Source organism: Carlito syrichta, unplaced genomic scaffold (assembly GCF_000164805.1).
Source record: "Carlito syrichta isolate Samal-C Ts95f unplaced genomic scaffold, Tarsius_syrichta-2.0.1 Scaffold288251, whole genome shotgun sequence".
NCBI lineage: Eukaryota > Metazoa > Chordata > Mammalia > Primates > Tarsiidae > Carlito > Carlito syrichta.
This window is the reverse complement of record NW_007232347.1, coordinates 31,840-41,437: the sequence shown is the minus strand read 5'-3', so window position 1 is coordinate 41,437 and position 9,598 is coordinate 31,840. Positions and strand designations below refer to the sequence as shown.

At 38.8% G+C, this 9,598-nt stretch overlaps 1 protein-coding gene across 2 annotated transcripts in view; it reads left to right on the top strand.

The window, feature by feature from the left end:
- Positions 1–9,598, top strand: part of LOC103255556 (ARF GTPase-activating protein GIT2) — a 41,157-nt gene that overhangs the window by 13,407 nt on the left and 18,152 nt on the right. The gene's annotated exons all lie outside the window — the stretch shown is intronic.

The following is a 9,598-nucleotide window of genomic DNA, read 5'->3' as shown; positions in this document are numbered from 1 at the left end:
CTCCTGGCCACCACAGCCTCGACCTGCTGGGCTCCGGCGATCCTTCCACCTTAGCCTTCCCAGTAGCCAGAACTACAGGAACGCGCTACCACGCCTGGCTGATTTTTTGATTTATTGTAGAAATGAGGTCTCGCCAAGTTGCCCAGGCGGGTCTCGAACCCACCGGCTTCGGCAGTCCACTCACCTCAGCCTCCCAAAGCGCTGGGATTACAGGCTGAGCCACCGAGCCCGGTTAATTGTTAGTTTTAAAAACTTTATTTTAGCTCTAGAGCAGTGGCTGTTTCAAGAATAAGAGAGCAAAATTGAATGTGCACCACAGTTCTTGAACATCCTGGAACTAGGAGTAGAAGAGCTAAGCAGTAACCTTTGTGGTTATTTGAAGAATTCTGCTATCTAAAAAATGGAAAAAAGTCCAAAAATGACTTTGCTGTTAGCCAACTTGGTTATTTGTGATATGGGGTAGGGGTCAGCAAGTTGTGATCTGCAAGCCAAATCCAGCCTATAACCCATTTTATTAAATAAAGCTTTATTCAGGAGTGCCATGGCCACTCATTTGTATGGCTGTTTTCACACAATAGTGACAGAATTGAATAGGTTGACTAGTTGGGACAGAAGCCATATGGCCACAGACCCTAGAATATTTGCTATTTGGATCTTTACACAAAGTTTGCCAAGTTCTGATGTACAATATCCACATACCCGTATGCAGTGATTGACCATCTTGGTTGTACGACAGAGTTAAGAGCCGCTGGTGTAGTTTCAGTCTGGGTGAGATGGAGTAAGCACACCCCACCCACAACTCATCTGCTAAATAGAACTAAAATACCTGAACTAAATGCACAAAGTAGCTATTCAAGGACTCTGAAAGCAAATCCTGATGGTGAATTAGGGAACTCAAAGTACCTTCAAGCTAGTGGTGAGTGTCCTGTTTATTTTATTTCTAATATGGCTTCAACAACAGCATGAAACCTGGCACTATGCAAAGAAACCTCTTTCTGGCCGGGCATGGTGGCTCACGCTTATAATCCCAGCACTTTGGGAGGCAGAAGCGAGAGGATTGCTGAGCCTAGGAGTTTGAGACCAGCCTGGACAACTTGGTGAGATCTCGTCTCTACAATAAATAAAAATTTTCCAGGTGTGGTGGTGCATACCTGTAGTTCCAGCTATTAAGAAGACTGAAGCAAAAGGATCACCTGAGCCCAGCAGGCTGAGGCATAGTGGCCTTGAGTAGGCCACTGCACTCCAGCCTGGGCTCCAGAGTGGGACTCTGACTCAAAAAAAAAAGAGAGAGAGAGAAAAACCTCTTTCTGGTATGAAGAGCAGGAAATGGGACTTATACAGGACAAAGAGTAAGGGGATTCCCCTGGGGATTTTTCTTCCTCCTCCTCCTCCTCCTTCCTTTTTCTCATCCTCTCCGACCTCTGCCCCTAGGCAAGCCTACTGGCTACAGTAGCAGCAACAGGAGTGGCAGCATAGGTGCCTAAATCCCTGACCAAGGGCATGAAAGGGATCCTAACTGCTTTTCTTTTTTTCTCTATCTTACCACCTGCCTGGAAAGCAGAAACTAACCTGGTCAGTTGCCTACTAAAACAAAAATATTAACATTCTCCATAGAATTTAAAGAAGACTCAGAATCTCACACAACATAATATTCAAAATGTCCAGAATATCATCTGTAATGACTTGACATATAAAAGAACCGGGAAAATCTCATGTACTTGCAAGGGGAAAGCCATCAACAGACACCATCCTCAAGATAACACAGGGGTTGGAATTATCAGACAAAAAGTTGAAAGCAGCTAGTAAGACCATGCTCTAAGAAATAAGAGTGAGCATGCTTGAAACAAATAGAATATAGAAAGTTTCAGCAGAGAAACAGATTTTTAAAAGAAAGGGCTTAATAGCAGAATAAAAATAACAAAGTCAATGAATTGAAAATAGATCACTAGAAATCATCCAGTGTGAGCAACAAAGAGAAAAAAGAGTAGCAGGGAAAAAAAACAGTCTTAGGGACCTGTGGGAAAATACCAGAAGGTCTGACATTTGTTTCATTGGATTCTCAGAAACAGATTAAAAAAAGAGTGATGTGCAGAAAAAGTATTTGGTGAGATATTGGCCAAAAACTTTCTAAATTTGGCGAAAGACATAACAGAATCAAGAAGCTCCAGCAAACCCCAAAGAGGATAAACTCAAAGAAATTCACACTTGAAACACATCAAAATCAAATTACTGAAAACTAAAGCTGAAGAAAACATCTTGAAAGCAGCCAGGAAAAGACGACACGTTATATATAAAAAACCAATTATTTGAATGACAGATTTCCCATCAGAAGCCATGGAGATAAGAAAGAAATTAAACAAAACTTTAAAATACTGGAAGAAAAAACTGTCAACCCAGAACTCTATGTCAGGCAAAAATAGCCTTTGGAATGAAGGCAAAATAAAGACAATTTAAGATAATAAAAAAAATTAGAGAATTAGTTGCTTTAGCAGAAATGTTAGAGAAAGTTCTTTGCATGGAAGGGAAATGATACCAGAGGGAATCTTGGAACTTTAGGAATGAAAGAAGAGCAGCAGATATCGGTAATATGATAGACTGTGTTTTTCTCTTGAGTTCTCTTAAATACATATGACAGTTGAAAGCAAAGGCTATAACGTCATCTGGTGGGATTTTCAGCATATACCAATGTAATATATATTTGACAACTACAATATAAAAGGAGGAAGGTCAAAGGAAATACAATGGTAAGATTTTTGCATTCTAATTGAAATGGTAAAATAACATTTCTAAGTAGACCGGAAAGTTAAATATATATGTTGCAATTCCTAACACAACCGCTAGAAAAGGAGTATACAAAGATATGTGGTCAAAAACTCTAGAGATAAATTAAAATGGAATGTTAAAAATTACTCATTATCAAAGGATATTTTGATTCAAAATATTCAAATAAAGACAGGAAAGAGAGGAACAAAAAATTGAGACCCAAACAGAGAATAAGTAATAAAATGGTAGACCTAAATTTACACATATTTTTTTGACTTGGAGACTCAATCTGTCACCCAGGCTGGAGTGCATTGGCACATTCATGGCCACCCCAGCATCGACCTACTGGGCTCCAGCGAGCCTTCTGCCTCAGCCTTCCAAGTAGCCAGTACTACAGGCACACACTAACATGCCTGGCTAATTTTTTTTGTTTTATTGTGGAGAGGAGATCTCACCAAGTTGCCTGGGCTGGTCTCAAACCTGCAGGCTCAGACAATCCACTCGCCTTGCCTCCCAAAGTGCTGGACTTACAGGCTGAGCCACCAAGCCCAGCCTCTACACATATTAATAGTTACATTCAATGTTAATGATCTAAACACACTAGAAGAAGCAGAGATTATCAGAATGGTGTTTTTTAAAAAGGCCTAACTATATGCTGTCTATAAGTAACTTACTGGTTAAATGCCAAAAAGTGTAAAAAAGATATACCGTACAAAATTAGGTAAGAGAAAGATAAAGTGGCTATACATAAGGTAAGACTAAGACAAAGTATACTTCAGAGCAAGGAAAATTAGCAGAGCTACAAAGTTACCTAATATGATGATAAAAAGTCAGTTCATCGGGAAAAATTATTTGCCAACTGTATATCTGACAAAGGCCTAACATCTAGGATCTACAAGGAACTCAAACTCACCAAAAGGAAAAAAGCAGCCCCTTTGAAAAGTGGGCAAAAGATATGAATAGACGCTTCTCAGAAGAAGATATACGGGCAGCCAACAGACACATGAAAAGTGCTCAGCCTCACTCATCAGAGAAATGCAAATCAAAGCCACATTGAGATACTACCTAACCCCAGTAAGAATGGCCATCATTAATAAAACAAGCAACAACAGATGATGACAAGGATGCGGAGAAAAGGAACGCTTCTACACTGCTGGTGGGACTGCAAACTAGAGCAACCTCTTTGGAAGACAGTGTGGTGATTTCTGAAAGAACTAGAAATTGACCTTCCATATGACCCAGCAATTCCCCTATTAGCAATATATCCAGAGGAACTCAAATCATTCTACAAAAAAGATACCTGCACACATATGTTTGTTGCAGCTCTATTCACAGTAGCAAAAGCATGAAACCCACCTTGTTGCTCATCGAAGCTGGACTGGATTAAAAAAATGTGGTACATATACACAATGGAATATTATACAGCCATAAAGAAGGACAAATATATGGACTTTGCAGCAAACTTGGATGGATTTGGAGTTGATCATACTCAGTGATCTATCACAGAAACAACAGAGTACCATATGTTCTCACTCATAAGCGAACCTTGAACAATTATAATACTATAAGAAAGGGTTTAGCAGTAATGGGAAACTGTCAGGGGAGGGGGAATGGGATTAGCAGTTGAGGAAAACTGCTAGGGGAGGGAGGGACATACCTCATCAACAAGGGTACCTGCATAATCAATGTTTGTATACCTAACCCTAATTATACCCCACATCTTTATAATAAAAAAGAAAAAAGTCAATTCATCAAAAAGGCACATAACTATAAATATGTACACTCCCAGCAACAGACCTTCAGTGTACCTGAAGTACATTTTGATAGATCTAAAAGGAGGAAAGGACAAAGCTACAACTATTGTTGGAGACTCAACACTCATCTTTTAGTAATAGGAAGAACCAGTAGATAGAGAATCAGTAAGGGTATAGAATTGAACCAAACCAAAAATCAACTGAATCTAGTTGACATTTATAGACTATTCTACCCAACATTGTAATACATGTTCTTTTCAAGTACACATTGAACATTTACCAAGATAGTCCATATCTGGGTCATAAAACCTTATCAAATCTAAAAGAATTAAAATTCACCAAAGTTTAGTCTCAGACCATAATGTTATTAAGCTGGAAATTGACAATAAAAATAAAACTGGAAAATACCCAAATGCTTGGAAATTAAACAGCACGCTTCTAAATAATCCATAGGTCTAAGAGGACATCTCAAGAGAAATTAGAAAATATTTTCAACTGAATGAAAATGAAAATATAACTGGACACGGTGTCTCACACCTGTAATACCTGTACTTTGGCAGGCAGAGGCAAGAGGATTGCCTGAGTCCAGGGTTTGAGACCAACCTGGGCCACTTGATGAGACCTTTTCTCTACAATAAAATTTAAAAATTAGCCAGGGGTAGTGGCACACAACTGTGGTTCCAGCTACATAGAAGGCTGAGGTGGAAGGATCACCTGAGCCCAGCAGGTTGAGGCTGTGGTGGCCATGAGCATGCCACTGCACTCCAGCCTGGGCAACAGAGTGAGACTCTTGACTCAAAAAAAAAAAAAAAAAAATTAAAATACAACATATCAAAGTTTGTGGGATACAACTAAAGCAATGCATAGAGAAAATTCTATAGCATTAATTTTTTATATTAGGAAAGAAGAAAGGCCTCAAATCATTAATCTAAGCTTACCTCTGAAGAAATGAGAAAAAGATGAGCAAAATAAACCTGAAGCAAGCAGAAGGCAAGAATTAGTAAAGATAAAAGCAGAAATCAATGAAATTAAAAGAGGAAAACAGTGAAAAATCAATGAAATGAAGCTAAAAATGAATCCCTTGAAAAGATCAGTAAAATTGATTAGTGTTTACCCATACTGATAAAAAAGGAATACAAAGACAGGGCTATCACTACAAAGCCCACAGACATTAAAGAATAATTTAATATAAATAACTCTATGTACATAAGCTGGACAACTTAGATAAAATAGACTAATTCCTTGAAATCCACAAACTACCAAAACACGCCCAAGAAGAGATACTGTAATGTAAATATGTAATCCTATATTTGAAAGAATTTAAACTTGTACTTCAAAAAATTCCATTAAAGAAACCCCCAAGCCAGGTGCCGTGGCTTGCACATGTAATTCCAGTACTTTGGGAGACTGAAGCAAGGGGACTGGTTAAGCCCAGGAGTTGAGACCAGCCTGGGCAACATTGTGAGACTTTGTCTCTTAAAAAAATAAAAATTAAAAAAAAAGAAAACCCCAGGCCCAGATGTTTCGCTGAATACTTATGTGAACAGCATAAGTGGTGTTGTCATATAGCAATACAATAAATAACAGTTTATTTATTGTGACTCACGTGGTACACAGGATTCACAATAAATAATTGCAATTATGACTCCCAGTGGATATTTCCAAATATTTGGAATTTACATTTCAAGTTTTCCACATAAAACGAGACTATTTTGCCAAACATTTAAAAAAGAAATAGCATCAATTCTTTATGGTATCTGTTTAGAAAATAAGAGTGGGAACACTTTTTGTTTTGTTTTTGAGATAGGGTCTCGTTCTGTTGCCCAGACTAGAGTACAGTGGCATGATCATAGCTCACCACAACCTCGACCTTCTGGGCTCATATGATCCTCCTGCCTCAGCCTCCTGAGTAGCTGGGACTACAGGCATGCACCACCATGTTTGGCTAATTTTTTTTATGTTTTTGTAGAAACGAGGTGTCACTATATTGCCCAGTCTGGTCTTGAACTCCTGGGCCCAAGCGTTCCTCTTGCCTCAGCCTCCCAAAGTGCTGGGATTACAGGCATGAGCACTGCACCCAGCAACTTCTTAACTCTTTTTTATGAAGCCAGGATTACCCTGATACCCTAAACTCAGCACACACCAAAAAAAACCCTCATGAGCATGGACATAAGTCCTCACCAACTGTTAGCAGATTGAATCTAACAATATATGAAAAGAAAAATACAGCATAACCATGTAGGGTTTCCAGATAGGCAGGGCTGAGTCAATATTTGAAAATCAGTTAATGTGATTCATTGCATTAACAGAGCAAAAATGAAAAGCTATATAATAGCAGTTGATGCAGAAAAAGCATTTAACAAAATTCAACATCCACTCATGATTTTTTTTAAAAAAGCGCAAACTAGGAATAAATAGAACTTCCTTAACTTGTTAAAGGGTATTTATTTAATGATGGACTGCTTTCGCTCTCAGACTGGTTACAAGGCTAGGATGTCCACTCTTATTTTTTCTTTTAAGTCAGAGTCTCACTCTGTCGCCCAGGCTGGAGTGCAGTGGCATGCTCACGGCCACCACACCTTTGACCTGCTGGGCTCTGGCGATCCTTCTGCCTCAGCCTTCCAAGTATCTGGAACCACAGGTGTGTGCCACCATACCCAGCTAATTTATTTTATTTTATTGTAGAGAAAAGAAAAGGTCTTGCCAAGTTGCCCAGGCTGATCTTGAACCCCTGGACTCAGGCAGTCCTCTTGCCTCTGCCTCCCAAAGTGCTGGGGTTATAGGCGTGAGCCACTGCACCCTGCCAGATGTCCACTCTTAACCACTCTTATTTGACATTGCACTAGAAATTCTAACTGGTACTATGGGCAAGAAAAAGAAGAGGCATACAGATTGAAAAGGAAGAAATAAAACTGTACTTATTAAAATGAGATGGTTTCTCTATAGGAAATCCTAAGGAACCTACCAAAAAGTTTCTTGAAATAATAAATGAGTGTTACAAGGTTGCAGAATACAAAGTCAGCAGCCAAAATCAATCATATTTCTCTAGACTATCAATAAACAATTGGAAACTGGAAATAGAGAAACAATACCACTTAGAAATGCTCCAAATTAAATACTTAGGTATAAATCTAACAAAATATGTACAGGATCTGTATGTTGAAAACTGCTGATGAAAGAAATTGAGGAATACCTGAATAAGTGGGGAGATGTACTGTGTTTATGGATTGGAAGACTCAGTATAATTAGCATGTCAATTCTAAAAAAAATTAATATGTAAATTTATATTAATTCAGGATTTTTCATAGACAGGCATGCTGATTCTAAAATTCAAATGGAAGGACAAAGGAACTAAAATAGCAGACAGTTTTGCAAAAGCAGAATAATGTGAAAGGAAGTGCACCACTTAATTTTAAGACTTGCTATGAAGCTCTACAGTACTCAAGACAGTGTGGAATTTATGCAAAGATAGACATATAGATCAATGAAACAGTATGGAGAATCCAGAAATAGACCAACACAAATATGGTCAATTGATTTTTGACAAAAGATGCACAGGTAATTCAGTGGAAGAAGGATAGTCTTTTAAAATAGATGATGTGGGAAAAGCTGAACAGCCATGTGCAGAAAATTGAACTTCAGCATAAACCTCAAACCTACCCAAAAGTTAGCTTAAAGACCATAGATTCAAATGTAACACCTAAAACTATGAAACTTCTGGAAGAAAACATAAGATCTTTGTGATCTTGGATTAAAGTTCTTACATATAACACCAAAAGCACAATCCATAAAGTAAAATACTGATAAATTGTACTTCATCAAAACTGAAAACGTTTGCCTGAGAAAACTACAGTTAAGTAATAAGAGAAACTATAAATATCTGGAAACCACATATCCCACAAATGACTCATATCCAGAATATTTAAAGATTTTTTTAAAAAACACAACAGTAAGAAGCCAGTGCAGTGGCTCACACCTGTAATCCCAACACTTTGGGAGATAAAGCAGGAGGATCATCTGAGCCCAGGAGTTCAGGACCAGTCTGGGCAACATAGTGAGACCCATCTCTACACAGAATAAAAATAAGAATCAGCTGTGTGCAGTGGCATACACCTGTGGTCCCTGCCACTCTAGAGGCTGAAGTGGGAGGATTACTTGAGCTCAGGAGTTTTAGGCTACAGGGAGCTATGATTGTGCCACTGCACTCTGGCCTGGGCAACAGAGTGGGACCCAGTCTTTGAAGAAAAAAAAAAAAAAAAAAACCTTAACAGTAAGAAAACAGATAACTCTATAAAAACTAAACAAAGACAATGTATAGATGGCAGACATACAAGCACATGAGGACAAGCTCAGCATCATTAGCACAATAAGATAACATAGCATATGTATTAGAATGACTTAAATTTTAAAAAAACAAAAACTGATAATACAAGTGCTGAAAAGACAGGGAGCAACTATAACTCTCATGCATTGCTGTTAAAATACAAAATAGGAGCACAACTCTGGAAAAAAGTGTAGTCATGTCTTACCCAGTTAAACATATGTACATTTACTATATGACACCTGCAGTCTCACTTGTAGGTATTTACCCAAGAGATATACAGACTTGCATTTACACAAAAACCTATATATGAATGCCAGTAGTAGCTTTATTCAGTGGATTGTGGGTCAGTGTCCTCCAGAAGCTAGATTAGGACTGAGTCATTAAGCTCCATTGGAGACAAGTCCCTGTCTGGATCTGCAAAGGCCACCTGCTCGTTTTATACTAACAGGTGAATTTGAGTGAGCCACTAGAGCTCAGTGTAGCTCCACCATCCCACAGGGCCAGCTGATGGAAGCTTGCCCTGAGCTAATCCCTAAACATTCTTTCCATGGCTGAAGATCATCAGTTATACTGAGGATGAACTAATTGTAAGGATTGGGGTGAGCATAGGTTTCTGCTTAATAATATCTGGACCTAGCCCGGCTCGGTGGCTCAGCTTGTAAACCCTCGCCTTGGGAGGCTGAGGTGAGTGAATTGCCTGAGCCCGCGGGTTCGTGACCTGCCTGGGCAACTTGATGAGACCTCATCTCTACAATAA